Genomic DNA, 17,178 nt, shown 5'->3' with positions numbered 1-17,178 from the left:
GCCACTTCTGGCGTAGGCTTCTACCAGGACATGGTGCTTCTTGCTGTTAGGGGAAAGCTGGGTGTGTTCTAGCCATAGGCAGTCAGGACAGCTGAGGTCATAGAGCTTGATGAAAACTCAAAGCCATTTTGCTAGTTCTCTGCCTGTCAGGATTACTTCTGACCACCCTCAGCATGATGCTGTGAGAACATTCTGCATTCAGGAGTCACAGGGCTTTTCTGTAGATCTTTTGGGGTCCCCCAGCCCTCACTCAGGGGGTTCTTGTTTTGTCTCATTTCAAACTTCTGAGCCCATTTCCTCCATTTGGGGTCTGAGAGAAGGTGAAGGGAGTCGCCGCATAAATCTGCTGGGGGATGCAGAATGTGTTATGTGCTTTGATGAAATGAATTTTGAATTGTAGTCCTGGCTTGGGGCTAACTGTGTCCTGTGACCTTGGATGCTCCTATCTTGGCCAGGAAAGGCACTTCCCTTGGGCCTTCCTACATATAAAAATGTCATGAGATGTGAGCACTGTAAGCGATCTAAATACCAGGGCCGTGTTGGCCTTTTTCTTGGATCAATATGGCTTTTTTGTTCTCAGCTCCTTCCTTGAGGGCATAATGGGATGCTATGCATGTTGCATGTGCTCAATAAATATGTGTTGATGAGAGGAATGAATAAATGAAGTGTTTTTGAGAAGTGTATGTACAACCTGAGCGAGAGATGCTATAATTAGAAAACCGTGGCTGGAGCTGGGAACCCAACTGAGGTACTGGTTCCCGGTGCCCTCACTATCAGCTGCGGCTGTCCAGGCTCCCAGACAGCCTGGGCCTGAGCCAAGACTCAGAATGCTGGCTTTCAACAAAGCCCAAGGGAAAAGCCATCCATCATAGAAGGTAATGGTGCGTGGAAAGATTTGCCTCCCCTCCTCCTCTCACAATCTTCCTCAGACTAGTGGCTGTTGGGAAAGAATCTGACTTTCCCAAGAGAAGAAAGGCCAATTTTAGAACAGTTTTTTCTTTCTTTCTTTTTTTTCTAAGCAAGCTGGTGCCAGTACAGGACATTCTGCACGATTTCATGTTAAGGTATTCCTGATCTTTCTCGGACTTTGACCATTTTCTCTCCCCATGGTCATTTCTGCCCTGGCTCTCAGTTCTCCATCTCACTATCTATGCCTTCTCCTAGCATCACCCAATCCGGAGGGCAGTAATAACAATGAGGCCACGTGGGTTCTGGAGCCAATGTAGTAGGCTCAGTGCTGGCCTCCCTGACTTGCTCACCATGAGTAAAAGTGACTAAGGGTGGATTGGACAGCATCTCTGATGGAAAAGAGCCCTTAAGAAGAATCACAGTAGCTGTTTCTTCTCTTCCATATCTACTTGTGATAGGTCTAGGTCAGTGGTCGGCACACTCATTAGTCAACAGAGCCAAATATCAACAATACAATGATTGAAATTTCTTTTGAGAGCCAAATTTTTAAAACTTAAACTATATAGGTAGGTACATTGTTATTAACTTAATTAGGGTACTCCTAAGCTGGCCTTTGCTAAAAACGTCCTCAATCTGCCGGGCGCGGTGGCGCGCACCTGTAGTCCCAGCTACTGGAGAGGCTGAGGCTGGAGGATGGCTTGAGCCCAGGACTTCTGGGCTGTAGTGCACTATGCCGATCCTCTGTCCACACTAAGTTCAGCATCAATATGGCGACCTCCTGGGAGCGGGGGGCCACTAGATTGCCTAAGGAGGGGTGAACTGGCCCAGGTCGGAGACTGAGCAGGTCAAGGCTCCCGTGCTGATCAGTAGTGGGATCGCGCCTGTGAATAGCCACTGCACTCCAGCCTGGGCAACATAGCGAGACCCCGGCTCTAAAAGAAACAAACAACAACAACAAAAGTCCTCAATCTGATTGAGGTACTTTCGCTGAGGTCAACCCCTTCCAACTCTCGCATCACACTCGTCTTGTATACTTGTTTCAGATAGACAAGTGTGAATGGGAGAGTTGGAAGGGGTCGACCTCAGCGAATGTACCTCAAAACAATGTACCTCCCCCACGCTGCATCTCCCATCGCTCGACTGACCAATACCCTCTACTTCTTCTAATGCCACTTCTTCAAAATAGACTCGCCCAGGCTGAAAACCGACTTCTGCGCATGGACCACGACGTTTCAGTCGCACTGTACATGCGCGCCCGCACATGGTATTTTGTGGAAGAGCCACACTCAAGGGGCCAAAGAGCTGCATGTGGCTTGTGAGCCACGGTTTGCCAACCACTGGTCTAGGTAACAAGAAGTAGAATAATAGAAAAGTAACTTCTGGAACCTTGCTATGTGAACCCTGAACCAGCAGCACCACTGGCATCACCTGGATACTTGTTAAACGTACAGAACCTCAAACTTCACCTCTATAACAAGATACTCAGGTGACTTTCATGCCCATGAAAATTTGAGATGTAGTGCTTTGGCCCAGTGGTTCTCCATTGTGGTCCATGGACCAGCAGCATCAATGCCACTTGGGAACTTGTTAGACATGCATTCTCAGGACATGCCCCTGCCCTGCATGAACTCTGCTTCCATGAGAGGCCTCAGGGTGGGTGTCATTGCCCAGGAACAGCTGCTATGCTGATGTGCTCCTCCATCAGGTGCATAGGGTAGTTTGGGGCACCAAACTCATACTCAACATTGCCTTGAGGTTCTTTGATTTCTTAAGGAAGCCTTTTTCCACTCAGAACTCCAAGTAGAGATTGACTTCTTTGCCAGCATCCTGGATTAGAGGGTAGAGATTTTATACCTGTTTCTTACTAAGTTATTGCCCATTGAGAAAGAGGTAGAGACTTTGTAGTTTCTTTTTACTTGAGGATCACAGCTTGGCATAAGGTTCTCAGATCCTGCTCCTTAAAGCCTTGTCTCCTGGTCTGTGTCTGCTAGTGGAGCCTTTGGCTGTTAGGGCCCAAGTCAGAATCTGGGCCTCTTGCCCTTCTCTCCCAGGGCCATTGCAATTAGAGAGTATATTCTTCTGGCATTCAATTCCATCATTATTTGAGACATCTATGGAGTTTGCTTTCTTTCTTATGAGCCCAACTGCATATTTAATTTAAAAACTTATTTTATTTAGCATTTTTTGTTGTTGTTGTTGTTGAGGTGGAAGCTTGCAAGGGCTTAGCCCACCATATAACTGAAAGTCACAGATGGTGTAGTGTTTCAAGCTTCCTTTCTAGACAAAGAAATCATTTATTGGATTAGTAGAGGGAGTCTCTTATCATTCTAGACTTTTCTATGGAGTCCTCCTGATGCTAGAGACTCAGAGCATCTCTCTAAGTTGTGAGGAGGCCCAGGGCACCTGAGACCTTATTTCTAAGCTGCTTCATCATCAGCCATTGGAACTGAAAGGCTCCCTCCATCCCCACTCCCCTCCCTAAGCCCCTACCCCAGGCTGGAAGCTGGTCTGGTTTTATGTCCACAGTCTTCTACTGGGCTTGCTGGGTGTGCTGACCCTGCCCAATGACAAATGGAAAAGAGACACTGTACCTGGTGACCTCCTTGAAGAAGACGGCGTGGAAACTATCTTCTTTCCTCTACAGCATAGACATTGTTTGTCCTAATTTTAGTTTTCTATGCTGTTAGAAGATGGATCCAGAAGCTGTTATTATTAGTTCATTAGGGTGGGAAGTAGAGGTGTTGAAAGGAGTTATCAGATCAGCTTGTTTAGGGATTTTTCTTTATAGAATAGTTGTTGATGTGCTCCATCCTTACATTGAAAATGAGAAACCAGGGTCTTACTCTTGTCAAAGTCTCAGAAGATATGTTTTGGCATGGAATATGATTGCTGTTATCTTGACATGGAAAGAATAACACAATAAATTAGAATTTTGAGAGGCAGAGGAAAGGTGGAAGGAAGGGTAAACTCACAGAATTCCTTATCTTTCACAGAAAGAGGTTAACAGAACTGTCTAAACACAAAATTTAACATTCTAATTACATCAAGGAATAAGTCAAGGAATAGAGGCATAAACATTTTATTTTATGCTACAATGGTAATGGCAAGAGAATGAAACCCAGAAATGCTGAAGGAGGTTGTCTCTGGAAATCAGAGGAGGGAAAATTTCCTCATTTCATGTCTTTCTGCAATGTAGCTATGTTTTCAGATCATGGGCATGCAATTATTTCTATAAGAATAGAAGCCATTTTCCATGTCTGGTGCGTCAGAGATAACTGTGCCCTGCTCAGCAAGATCTAGCCAGAGAAATGTTTTGACTTCTTGTGCTGCCAAATCTGTCTTCTTAAACAAGATAAAGCCGTGAGGATAAGCTCGCTCTGACGTGACAGCCTTTTGGGAGGGAGACAGATAAGACCCTGTTCTGATGAAGGGGCGTGGGAGTGAGAGAAGGTTGACTGCCTGTTAAAGGTCAGGCTGCTAGGGCAACTCTTGCTCGCTTCAGGGTCATATCATGTTCAGGAAGACAATCTGGGGAATAAGAATTTTCTACCTAAACAACAGGGAAAGGAGAAGAGAGAAAAGAATGCTGTACTGTATTTTCCTTCTGCCTAGTCTCCCACACTTAATAATTGGCTTTTCTGACCACTTTAGGGTCCTCAGTTGGTGTTCCTAAGTTGTTTAAGTTAAGGAGTAGCGTAGAGAAAGTAAAAGACAAAAGACATGTTAGCCCAGACACCATCTGTGAAAAGGAAGGATGCGTGAGCACAAGGGGACGTTCCTATTGATCTGCAATGATGGTAAACAGGAGCTGCGAACCCTGGTTCCCAGCTCTTGGATGGGGCTATTTGTCCTAAAGGAGACTGAAGGGAAGAGACTTCCACAGTGTCCCTAAATGTCATAGTGCCAGCTCCCCACCCCGAACTCCTGCCAGCTCCTGCCAAGTGTTTACTGTCCTCAGACCATTATCTGCACTTGAAGAAGCTTAGTCTAAAGCCTGGGCCCTTGGTTTGTAACAGATGAGCTGGGTCTTTCCAGCAGGATTTCAAGGTGATATTCAAGTTTCTGATTTCTTCTTGATTCATGGCAACAAAGGAAGCCATCCTTTCCCTTTCCTTGAAAAAGCACTCGAGACGATGTGGCCAATGGACACGTGCACCGTGTCCTCTGGGAAGCAACCATCCAAACCCACTGGCCCAACCACATACTGTGCCCTGTTGTTGGAAATCCACCTTCTGTGTTGTGCTGTACGAGGTTCTCCAGGGTGAAGCGAAGTTTTAAATTTCCCCTCCTCCTGCCCTTTGCATGCAGTCCATGCTCACTGTTCTTTATGGACACCTTAAGTTCATGTCCCTGTGCCTTTGCACAGCCTCTTCTCTGTGCTGAGATGTCCTTCTTTACCTCTTGAGTTTTCAGAATCTTCCTTGATAACCTCACAGCCTAATTGCTCTGTTTTCTGGCTGTTGGAGCACTTTGTACATACATGTGTATTCGACTTAGCCCTTTGTATCTGTGTCTCCCTTACCCTCTAGGGCAGTGATGGCGAACCTATGACACACATGTCTGAGGTGACACGCGAACTCATTTCTTTGGTTGATTTTTCTTTGTTAAATGGCATTTAAATATATAAAATAAATATAAAAAATATAGATCTTTGTTTTACTATGGTTGCAAACATAAAAAAATTTCTATATGTGACACGGCACCAGAGTTAAGTTAGGATTTTTCAAAATGCTGACACGCCGAGCTCAAAAGGTTCGCCATCACTGCCCTAGGGAGTGGTTCTCAACCTTCTGGCCCTTTAAATACAGTTCCTCATATTGTGACCCAACCTTAAAATTATTTTCGTTGCTACTTCATAACTGTAATTTTGCTACTGTTATGAATCATAATGTAAATATCTGATATGCAGGATGGTCTTAGGCAACTCCTGTGAAAGGGTCGTTCGACTGCCAAAGGGGTCGCGACCCACAGGTTAGAACTACTGCTATAGGGTCAAGGATTGTGTCCCATCAATCTCTATGCCCAGTCCCCAGCACAGCTCCCATTCAAGTGTGCACCCTGGAGCCTCGGTAGGCATGAGTCTGAACTGGGACAGACCTGGGTAGAAGTCCTGGCTCTGCTGCTCACTTGCTATGTAACTGCTCAGAGCCTTGTTTCCCCATCTGTGAGGGTGAGAAGGATATGATTCTTAAATCAGACCATTCCCAAAGAGTGCTTTGCATATACTAAATGCCCAATCAAATTCAACTATAATTATTTGATGGAAGGAATGTAGTGTGTACAATTTCAGATGTTTTGGGGCCCACATTCTCTTCATCTTTTCTGAAACTTCTAAGCAAGACAGTGTGAATGACAAAAAGTCTAGAGCTTGAAGATGGGGCCCTAAGACTATGATAGGCCAATCTTCACACGCGGAAAAACATGCATTCCAGATTGGAATAAACAACAGACCGCTGGAGAGGTTGGCTTTCCCATCGCCTGTCTCCAGGAAGGCTGGCAGCTTCAAGGCTGCTCAGAGGCCATTCATTTAAGACCTCTACAGCTGTAAGCGCACATCAGCTTTGGAAGGATGCCATTTAAACCACTCCAAAATATTCTGATTTTCGCCTCATTTCCATCGGCCCATGATGTAGTTTTAGGCCCTCTGCCATTGTTCTGTCATCATAGACTTGTGGCGCATAGAGAACAACTTGCAAAGCCTGCAGTATCTTCTCTGGTTCCCTAGGACAGGGTTTTGAATAGGACGCTTAGGTCAAAGGCTGGAGGCCAGAACTGAATCTCAAACATGGGCCTTGGCCGCCACCTGGTGGGAAAATGCCATATTGCAAACATTTTTTCTTCTGATAGTTCACAATTTTAGATTTGTTTCCATCATTGAAGGCAGTTGGCCAGGGCAAGAATCAGACCCATGAGTTAACAAATGCGATTCTGCAAGCTGAGCTCCGGAAATCCTGGTTCCGGAGAAGGGGACTTGGGGGAAGTGAGAGACACATGTTTAGTGTGAACCACACACCTCGCCCAGACCACAGTGAGGACGGCCACTGTTCTCTTCTGTATGTACAAAGGATGGTGTGACCCATCTCTGATTACTCTTCACAGTGTTACAGAGCTGTCCTCACCAGTGGGGCTCTGCTAATCATAACAGTGAACCAGCTCTACTTTTTCTTTCTCTTTACCTTTTCAAGGTACTTGTGCTGTTTGAGCCTGATGGTAACCCAGCAAGGTGGGCAATGCTGACACAACTCTCCTGACTATTTTGTAGGGGAATTGAAATGCTTTGTCTCAAACCAGAGAACTGTTTTAGGGTGCTACTGGGACTATAACACAGATTTCTTCCTTTCTTATCCCAGTTTTTCTATTTCTCCCAGGAGTCCTGGTCTCTTTCTTGGAGGATGAGATTTATTTTTCATTGTTATTTTAAAATATATTTTCATAGATTTCAGAGAGGAAGGAAGAGGGAGAGAGAGATATAAACATCAATGATGAGAGAAAACCATTAATTAGCTGCCTCTTGCATGTCCCCCACAGGGGATCGAGCCTGCAACCCCGGCATGTGCCCAGGAATCCAACCATGACCTCCTGGTTCACAGGTCAATACTAAACCACTGATTCACGCTGGCCGGGTTTGGAGAATATTTAAAACCCAAGATCTGGGCACTTGGGGTGCTCATTGCTACTGGGGTGCTATTGCTCCTGAGCCCTTTCAGCAGACAGAGCTAAGGAATGCATATATGTGTACTAAGCTGTGCATACACACATAACAGCTTTTGCTCTTTCAGCCTTGATTCTTCTCTCTCCGCATGGCCATCTCTGCTCACCAATGTGTGTGGTGAGTGAGCATCTCTCATGTTTCAGAGGACCAGTCCAAGGAGATGGGCCCTCTTTGTGCCATGCCCACATCCCTGGGGATGGAATTTTGGCTCAGTCTGGGTTAGTAACCAAGTCCTGATCCATTCATTTGGACCCAGAGATGCAAGAACAAATTGCTTATATACATCTGATTGGAACTTGCTTCAGTATTGGGATGGGGTGGAGAACAATCCCTAGAGATCTCTGTGAGATGAGCAACCACAGTGGGTGCCTGATTCACACAGCAAGTCTGGGGCACAGTCAGAGTGAGAACACAGTCCCCCGACCTCCCGAGCAGTGCAGGTTTCTCTTCAACACCTTTACCCACATTAGGCACGGAGTCAGAGACAGCTTGACTTCCTGTCTTCATCAAACTCAAGCTAGAGTGGCATCTTATCCCAAAGCTTGTAAATAAGTGTGAAATAGCACTTGGGTAGAGAGAGGAGGTGAAGGGCTGAGCTTCCCAATAATTCCCTGGATGTAAAGCTCTCCTTGGTATATCTGTGGAGCTGAGTTATCCCTCCAGCTGTGTTCCCCTAATTCCCTAAAGACATGGAACTAAAACCCCAAAGCTAATCCCTTAATGGGGTTGCCCTTAAAATGCAGCAGATTTTCAGAAATGATTGGAAAATCTTTTCTGAAAGGCGAGATGCCTGGATCAGATTCTTCAAGGAAGGATAGCGAAGTATACCTCCCTGGTTCAGTGGGGGAAGAAAGGGGAGATGGTGGACGCATGCTGGGAAGAAACAAGGCTTAGCAGCATTTCCTAGATTCCTGGTCCATAGTTTCCCCCTGATGTCAGGAATGGAGCATCCCTTTCTCCAGTGGCAGCTTGGCTATGGCACCAGGAAATCCAAGCTAAATGGGATGCTCTGTGAACAGAGTCAGGGACAGCTGGGCATTGCTGGACACAACTGCAGAGGTTGGTCAAATGGGGACATCTGGCTCACTTCCCCAGGGGTTCAGCAAGGGCGCTAAGGCCAATAAAGATAATCCAATCTGCCACTGCTGGGCTGAAGCTCCCAGGGGTCCCGACACTGGGCTGGGAGGTTGGGTTTCTTTTCCATGGGAGCAGAGGAGGGAGAGTGGCAGGGGAACCAGCTGTGTGCCTGGGCCTTTCTCGCCTGTAATCCTGGGTCCTGTGACCTTGGGGGACAACATCCCAGGAAAGTTGGGGGATTGCCTGGAAGAGTTTGGAAGAGTTTGCACACTTGCAATTCAAGATTATTTAACTTACGGTTTGGGATGCTTGCAACCAAGCACCTGTTCTAGTGACAGACGACATGGAGAACTGAAACCTATAAAAAGGGTCAGGTATCTCCACTTTAGCCTCCAGTCTCCAATTTAAAAATATCATTTAGCCATTTTTTAATAAAAATAATAATAGGTGCCCTAGCCAGTTTGGCTTGGTATATAGAGCATTGGCCAATGGACTAAAGGCCATGTGTTTGATTCAGTCAAGGGCACATACCTTGGTTGCGGGCTTGATCCTTGGCCCCGGTTGAGGAGCGTGCAGGAGGCAACCAATTGATGTGTCTCTCACATCAATGCTTCTTTCACTGTCTCTGCCCCTCCTTTCCACTCTCTCTAAAATCCATAGAAAAATATCCTTGGGTGAGGATTAACAGCAACAACAAAAGAATAATAGGCAAGCAGACATGCTGGATAGATATCAATGCCTTACTTCCCACTTACTACAAAGGAACCAATAAGCAATACACTGACTAGGATGTCACAGAGGAAAGGTATGGAATTAGTGGATCTGATGATTAAATTGGACTGAGATCCAGAAAAGGGACCAGAGTGATCCAAAATCATAATTTAGAGCAGGGCCTGCTATCTAGCTCTCACAAGCACATGATCTTTGGATCCAACCCACTCTGCAAGTCCTTAGGCTAAGACAGTATTGAGAGTCTAGTACCTAAACCAGTAGCTTACCTTGGTGTCCAGTACCCTTCAAAGTCCTAGTTACTCTAGACATAGGGGTGATCTAACATCAACCGAGTGGCTCCTGAGCTAATTGCCCTGTAGCATCATCTAAGACAGTGGTTCTCAACCTTCCTAATGCCGCGACCCTTTAATACAGTTCGTCATGTTGTGGTGACCCCCAATTTCATTCTTACAAATTGAACATAATTAAAGCATAGTGATTAACCACAAAACAATATGTAATTATATATGTGTTTTCCGATGATCTTAGGCGACCCTGTGAAAGTGTCGTTCGACCCCCAAAGGGGTTGTGACCCACAGGTTGAGAACCGCTGATCTAAGAAGTTAAACTAAATCTCCTTAGACTGCTGTGAGGAGGTATTGAGTATAGGGAGAGGATTATTTGGCCTTAGTGCCCTGCTCTGCAAAAGTGCCCACAGGGCATGGGTACTGGGGATGGGAGGAGCAAAATGACAAAACAGGATGTAGTCACAAGGGCCCCTTTGATAAGAAAGACTGTGACATGGGAATGACTTATTTAGCTTGCCCCACTCAGGGCATATTTGTCAGCAGGACAATGAGTCAGAAGGAAAAGGGTCTTTTCTAACCTAAAAATAAAGCTGTGGGGACAGAGCCATCAGGGGAGGGTTTGCGGCGTGACCTTTGCTATTTCTGAATGTGTGTGGAGTGTATGTGTTGTGGGGGCAGAGGAAGCAGGGACAAGCATAGTGGGGAGCTGAGAGTCTCCAGCCCTGATTCTAGAAGCTAAGTTGCAGGTTAGTGGTAATACCTAAAACCAAAAGCCAGAATTCCAGTCCCATGAGCCAGCATCCTTTACCTAGAGTTTACTCTACCATCCACCCTGGTGCTCACCAGCATGGGCTGGTCTCTCAGTAGCAGAGGCACGGTTCTCACCCTTCAGTCAGTGCACACATGCACCCCACCCCCTTCAGAGGTGGGCTGCCAATTTTTGATTAAATGACTTTGGGTTCATTTGGATGCATACCATGCTGGGGATGTCCATTTGAGCTGAGACATTGCACTGGGAGGGAGGTATGTCTTGAGGACAAACTGTCATGAGAACACCCAAGAAGTCTACTTGTGGGTGTCAAAGAGCAAACTAGGGCCAGAAAGTCTCCACAAGATTAGTGCAGTTATGGATGGTGCAGCTTAATCCCATCTCATCTACATCCCCCGAACTAGTGCATGAAGTTCTACCCCAAGGACATAAGTGGTTGAAAACCACAGGGAAATGACCTCACAGATGGGCACAGAAAATCCAAGGGGTCAGCCTCTTTCCCTTCCTCCTCTCCTGCAGGTTCGTCAGAAAGCAAACATTTGTCTGGGACCCCCACAGAGCACAGTAGCTCACAGGTACTCAGAGTCCCAGGAAATCAAGCCATGAATGAGGACAGAGAAAAGGAAGGTAAGAATGCAACATACTCCATTTTCGTTTCCACTCGCCATCCTGTTCCCTCTCCCTCACCTCATGCTGGGCTCTCCCCTGCTCCTAACGCACCCCCGCACACCCTCTACTTTATCTGGTTAAATCCTACTGGTTCTGGGAAGGCCAGCCTCACCCAACCTCCTCAGAGAAACCTCCCTCAATGCTTCATCCTACACTGCTCTCTCCTTCCTCCCAACTCCACATGCATGTACTTGGTGGCACTTATTGATAAGCTGTCCCATTGTCTGCCATTGTTTTGTGCAAGGAGTAGCTGGTCAACCCAACGAAGCTGGGGTGCAATGGCAAGAATTAGGCATCAGACCTCAGTCTAAGTCCTGGGCAAACAATTTGAACTCTCTAAGGCAGCACTCTCTTGTCAATAAAAAGGGGTGGATTACACACCTCTGTGGGATTACTGGAAGGAGTGAGTAAAACTATGTGAAGGACTTAGAATAATAGGCGGTACACAATAACTGTTTGAAAACACTATTTATTGTCATAAATATAATGTAATTGTTTAGATTCAAGACTCTCTCTACCTATTGTTCCTCACTACACCCATAGCAGAATTGGTGGTCCAAAATCATAGATACAAAATAATTATATGCATTTCTTGTAGGGGTAGGTCTTGTAAGGGCTGGCAAAGCCACTGAGTGACCTGTTAAAGTGTCATGCTCCTCAGCCCATTCAGCCTGACCCCATGGAATGGAGGGTGAGAACACTGACGCTGATCTGCTTGGCACAGTGTCTTGGGAAAAGGCCCACAAGTCAGCACATGAGCTCCCAGGGCCCTGGAGACCATGTGTTTCACGACCTTCCTGGGGCCTCTTCCAGCCTCACACTCCATAAATCTCATTTTGATGAGGATGGGCACCGATTGTAGATGCTCCCCAGTGAGGTGGTGCCAAAAGCCCTAGCGGGAGGGTCCGTCAGCGCCTGTGATGAAGTAATTGGAGGGGGACAGCTGCATCTATCTTGGTAAACAGATGAACTCAGTCAACACCCTCATCAGCAACCACTGCAGAAGACGAGCAGCCTACGAGGCTGCCTTGCTCTCGGGCCTGCACATTAGGCAGTGAGAAAATCCAGCTCACCCAACTCCTCCTATCACACACGGGGAACCAATGCCCAGAGCGGTGGAGTGACTTGCCCGAACTTAGACACCTAGAATGAAAAACTTAAACCTCCGATGAAGCCTCCCAAATCCCCTTCCACTGATCCTGGAAAGGTTAGGTGTGGAAGACTCAGTCACCACACGTGTAAGCCTGACACAGAACAATACAGGAGACCCCCGGCTCAGGAGCTTCTCGAGGTCACACCATCCCATTTCCTGCCTCTCTGCAAAGGAGATTGGCCCCTGAATGCTGGTTACATGTTGGGTACAAAGAGTGTCTGGTCGATCTGTGCTGTGACTGAGGCAGCTGGCTCTTTCTTAGTTTTTGTTGTTTCTCTGTTGAGTGGAGAGAATAATTTGTAGACCTAGGGTTTTTTTGGTTGTTTTTTAAAAAAACACTGAATCCCCTAGTTACTAGTAGGAATCCCCCAATTTCTAATAGAAACTCAAAACATTGTTTGCTAAGTGAGCCATGTCAGCTTGACAATGTTCTGATTGAGCTCACATGCCTCCGAGAAATTACATGAAGACTTACAGTCGGACCACTGCTGTGGATCCAAAGCCAGGGTGGGATTTGGATTCATTACCACGCAAGGGAGTGGGGGGAGAGGGCAGGGAAGTGGGAAGAGCTAGACCTCCTTCCTCAGGGTCTGGAGGGTGCTTTATGAATGCTGAGAGCTAGGCCCCCATGCAAGGCAAGGCACTGTGCTTTTCTCTTTCCTTTCGGGCAAATCACAGTCTCATTGAACCTCCGCCTCATCTGTAAAGCAAGGATAATCATTTCTCTTTTACTGGGAGGCAATGAGGATTCAATGAGATAATGCACTTTGTGAGCTGTCAAGTTCGGTGACATTGTGAGCGGCATCACTCTTGTGAAGATGACTGTTAATGCGGAGAGAACTGGTTAAGCTGACACTTGAGATAGACTCATTTTTCCCAGGGTCATTCAGAAGGATTCACACCCTCAGGCGATGGCCTCACCAGCTGCCTAGTGTAGATGATACCACTAGGGTCTGCTCTGCGGAATCCCGGCTGCACCTGTCGGTGCTGACCCCCACCAGGGGGCGATAGTGGAGCGCTCCATCCGAGAGCAGATAGTGAAGGGATGTGCAGGATTTCTGCTGGCTCTCTTCACGCTAAATGCTTTTTCTCCTGGTCCACCCACCAAGTCGCTTTGGAAGATACCCAAGGAGAGAGACTGCCAGAAGGTGAATGCTCCTCCCCACCTCTTTTCTTCCTTCTCCCCTCTCTGCTCTTCTTTCTCTCCTCCTCCCCTTGCTCCTTTCTTTACTAACTTTATCATTTTAATCAATATGGCGCCTCTCCAGGGTCTCCACGCTGTCACTGCAATTTGCTCTGGTTCAGTGGGTGAATTTTCTTCTCCCTTCTAGTGAGAAACAGAATTATTTCCATGATAGGCGCTGACTGGTCCGGAGAGGCCTGCACACAAAGAGCACAATGAAGAAAGGAGACAGCTGGCTGAAAAGAGAGAAGGGATTTGGGGAGCTGAAATTCCTTGTGATATTGGACTTAAACGTGGAAAATTCACTGCTCTGCATTGCTCAAATGCCTCTGCATTAGAGCAGAAGGGGTATCAGTTAATTTGTTAGCTCTGAGTAGGAATCTGTGGCCCAGAGCTTCCAGGATTGTTTTCTGACTGGCACGATGTCCATTATGCCAGGCCTCTGTCTGCTCTCATCTCTTTCTTTAGAGTCTGGACTGACACCATCAATTTCTCAGCTGGTGTTTCCTCCACCATCAGGAAGGATGGCATTCAAACCACTCCAGAGAAGGAGCCACCTGCAGTTATTTTCACCCACCTCTTCAGGAATAAGGCCTGGGGACATCCTTGTGACGTATGGTCAGGAGACTACAGGACTGAGGCTAGAAGAATGGGGTCTAGTCCCCCTTCTCTCACTCACCTGCTGGTGGCCCAGGAGCAACTATTTCTCCCAGCTGATGCTCTTGTTCCTCAGCTCTGAAGGGAGAGATAAGGTTTTGATCTTTTCCCTAAGGTCAATGGGGTAGCATTGCAGTTCCAAGTTGGATTGTGATGTTCGAATTTGCCAGAGGAGTCCCTGACCCAGACAGTTGTGACAGATGCTGTGTGGGTAGGAGAGGGAATGAGTTGGCTCCATTCACATGTGTCTCAGGGGTGCTGCTGAGATCTGTCTGTCTCTCTGCAAAACACTCCCCTAACATCTGATGAGGCTGAAACTCGTTAGGCTTAAGGCTTGACTGTATCAAAGTCCATGTATTTCTGGGAGGGATACCACCTTGGCTTTTATCAGTCACCAACACTGGTGGCCTCGACTGAGGCAATACCATCTCCTAAAAGGCAGTTTGGAAATTTGTGGGAATAGTTTTCTTTTCTTTAAGCATAATTATATCGGAACATTGACTTATTGAAATACTTAGGTTTTTGTGCATTTTATCTCTTTCATATTCAGTAAATCCTTTCATTGTTTGTATATTATGAGTACTGGTAGGTGTGGGAAGATAGGCTTTTTTTGTTGTTGTTATAAAAAACAAGTGTTGGACCACTTCACACCCAAAAGAAAGAAAGGAAAATAACAAGTGTTGGCAAGGATGTGGAGAAATTGGGACTCTTGTGTTCTGTTGGTGAGAATGCAAAATACTGTGTTTGCTACGGGAAACAGTATAGCAGTTTCTAAAAAATTTAAAATAGAATTACTGTATGATTCAGCAATTCCACTTTTGGGTATATATCCAAAAAAATTGAAGGCAAAGTCTTGAAAAGATATGTGTACACCCATGTTCATAGCAACATTATTCACAATAATGGAAAGATACAAGCATTCCAATCAATATTCATCAATTGGTAAATGGTTAAGCAAAATGTGGTATGTACACACAATGGAATATTACTAGTATTCAGCCTTAAAAAGGGTTTTCTGACACATGCTGTCACACTGATGAATAAAGACATTATGCTAAGTGAAATAAGCCAGTCACAAAAGGGCAGATACTGTGTGATTCCACTTCTATGAGGCCCCTAGAACAGCCAATTTACAGAGACATGTTGGCTACAGCTTGACACCCAAGAAAGTCCATTTGGAAGGGGGAAGGAGAGAAATGTGTCTACCAGCTCCTGTTTCCCATGGATCAAAAGTTAGCCCAATATGCATCAACTCTCTTGGACTTTCAAGCTGAATATGTGGGGTTACCTAGCAGTCCCCAGCAGGCAACAGGAAACCCCTAGATGGGACCAGAGAGGACAGAGCAGAGAGATGATCGCCCTTAGTTTGCACCTGCATGGGATCATTTGAATTTTTCACAGAATAAGTGGCCAATGACTAGAGAAACAAGTAAGTCTGGGAGGATGTTAGGTGGCTCAACAAATAAAGATGAAGGATTCTATAAATAAGAAAGAAAATTGGCAGGTTCCACTTTGATGCCTTTAAAAAAAAACACCTTTTACTGTAAAATGTTACGATATATAAATTTAATTCTGCAATTTAGCTGTCCCTATTTTTTAAAACTCTTAAATACCTTTCCTATGCAAGAGTTTTATCTCTGCCTCTTCAAACCACCAAGTAAGCATGTAGGACTCGATTATCTCTAAACTACCCACCTTCCAACTCTAATTTTGCTGTAAATCCTCAATCCTGTTGAGTACAGGCTGGATTGGAAATGTTGTGTCTCAGTTTCTAAACCTAATTTCTTGCAACTTTTTTCTACTGCTGACTTCACAGCAAGCTTCCTGTCCCCAGATTTTGGCTCCCCACATTCACAGTCCCTTACTTGGGTGTACCCAAGTAAGACCACCTCTGCATTGTTGGAAGTCCTTTCTCCTTTCCTTTCAGTCTGACTTTGAGCTTTTTTCAGAGCTTCACTCTATAATAGATTGGTTCTAGGAAATTTTTTTTTTCATTTTTAAGATGTTTTGAGGATTTTTTTTCTTAGAACTCCCTATGGCCACCCACCTTTTCCCCATGATAGTTTAGCTATGTCAGTCCTACTTTCTGACACTTCTTACCAATCTTGAAATCTTTGTCCTTCTTGATAACTATTTCCCTTTTTATCATTTCCCTTTCTTAGGCATCACCTGCCAAAGAATGCCCCTAAAGTATGCTATGAGCCATTGGCGTCTCTCATTCATTCTCTTATTTGCAATGTTCTGAGGATTTTGACTCTGTCACTCATGTGTGTGTTGAGCATCTTACAAAGAGCTGATCTGGGAATCATGCCCAGGTGTATCAAACTTGTTCAAGAATGTCTACATGTGTAAGTGTGTTGTGATCTGTATATGTCTAGGAGACTTGGTGCTGGACTGAATGCCAAAACCACTTGCAAATGATTCTCAGGTTATCAATTTAGCTTGAAAATGAAGAAAGACTGTTTAACTGTATATACTTGGATTATTCTAGACACTTTCCATAAATTCACGATATAGTTATTTTTACAGAATGACACAAGAAGATAGCTATTTTTAATCCCTGTTTTCAGATGGGGAAATCAAGGATCAGAGGAGTTAAATATCTTTCCCAAGTTCTCACAGCTAGTAAGTGGCAGCATCAGGGTCTAAGTCCACCTTGTGGGAGGGCATCCTTGCAGTGTAGCCTTATCCATCAATCTAGGGAGGGGATCAGATTAGGGCAACTCCTGTGATTTCTCCTGGATTACAAGGAATAGGTGGAGTTTGTGCTTGAACCACTGGTGTTTTGCTTTAGCCCCTATCTTCAAAAAAAAATTTTTTTTATTGATTTCAGAGAAGAAGGGAGAGGGAGAGAGCGATAGAACATCCATGATGAGAGAGAATCATTGATCAGCTGGCTTCTGCATGCCTCCCATTGGGGATTGAGCCCGAAAGCTGGGCATGTGCCCTGACCAGGTATCAAACCATGACCTCCTGGTTCATAGGTCAAAGCTCAACCACTGAGCCACACTGGCCAGGCAAAGTCCCAAC

Source organism: Myotis myotis, unplaced genomic scaffold (assembly GCF_014108235.1).
Source record: "Myotis myotis isolate mMyoMyo1 unplaced genomic scaffold, mMyoMyo1.p scaffold_m19_p_3, whole genome shotgun sequence".
Lineage (NCBI taxonomy): Eukaryota > Metazoa > Chordata > Mammalia > Chiroptera > Vespertilionidae > Myotis > Myotis myotis.
This window is presented reverse-complemented; position numbering follows the sequence as displayed.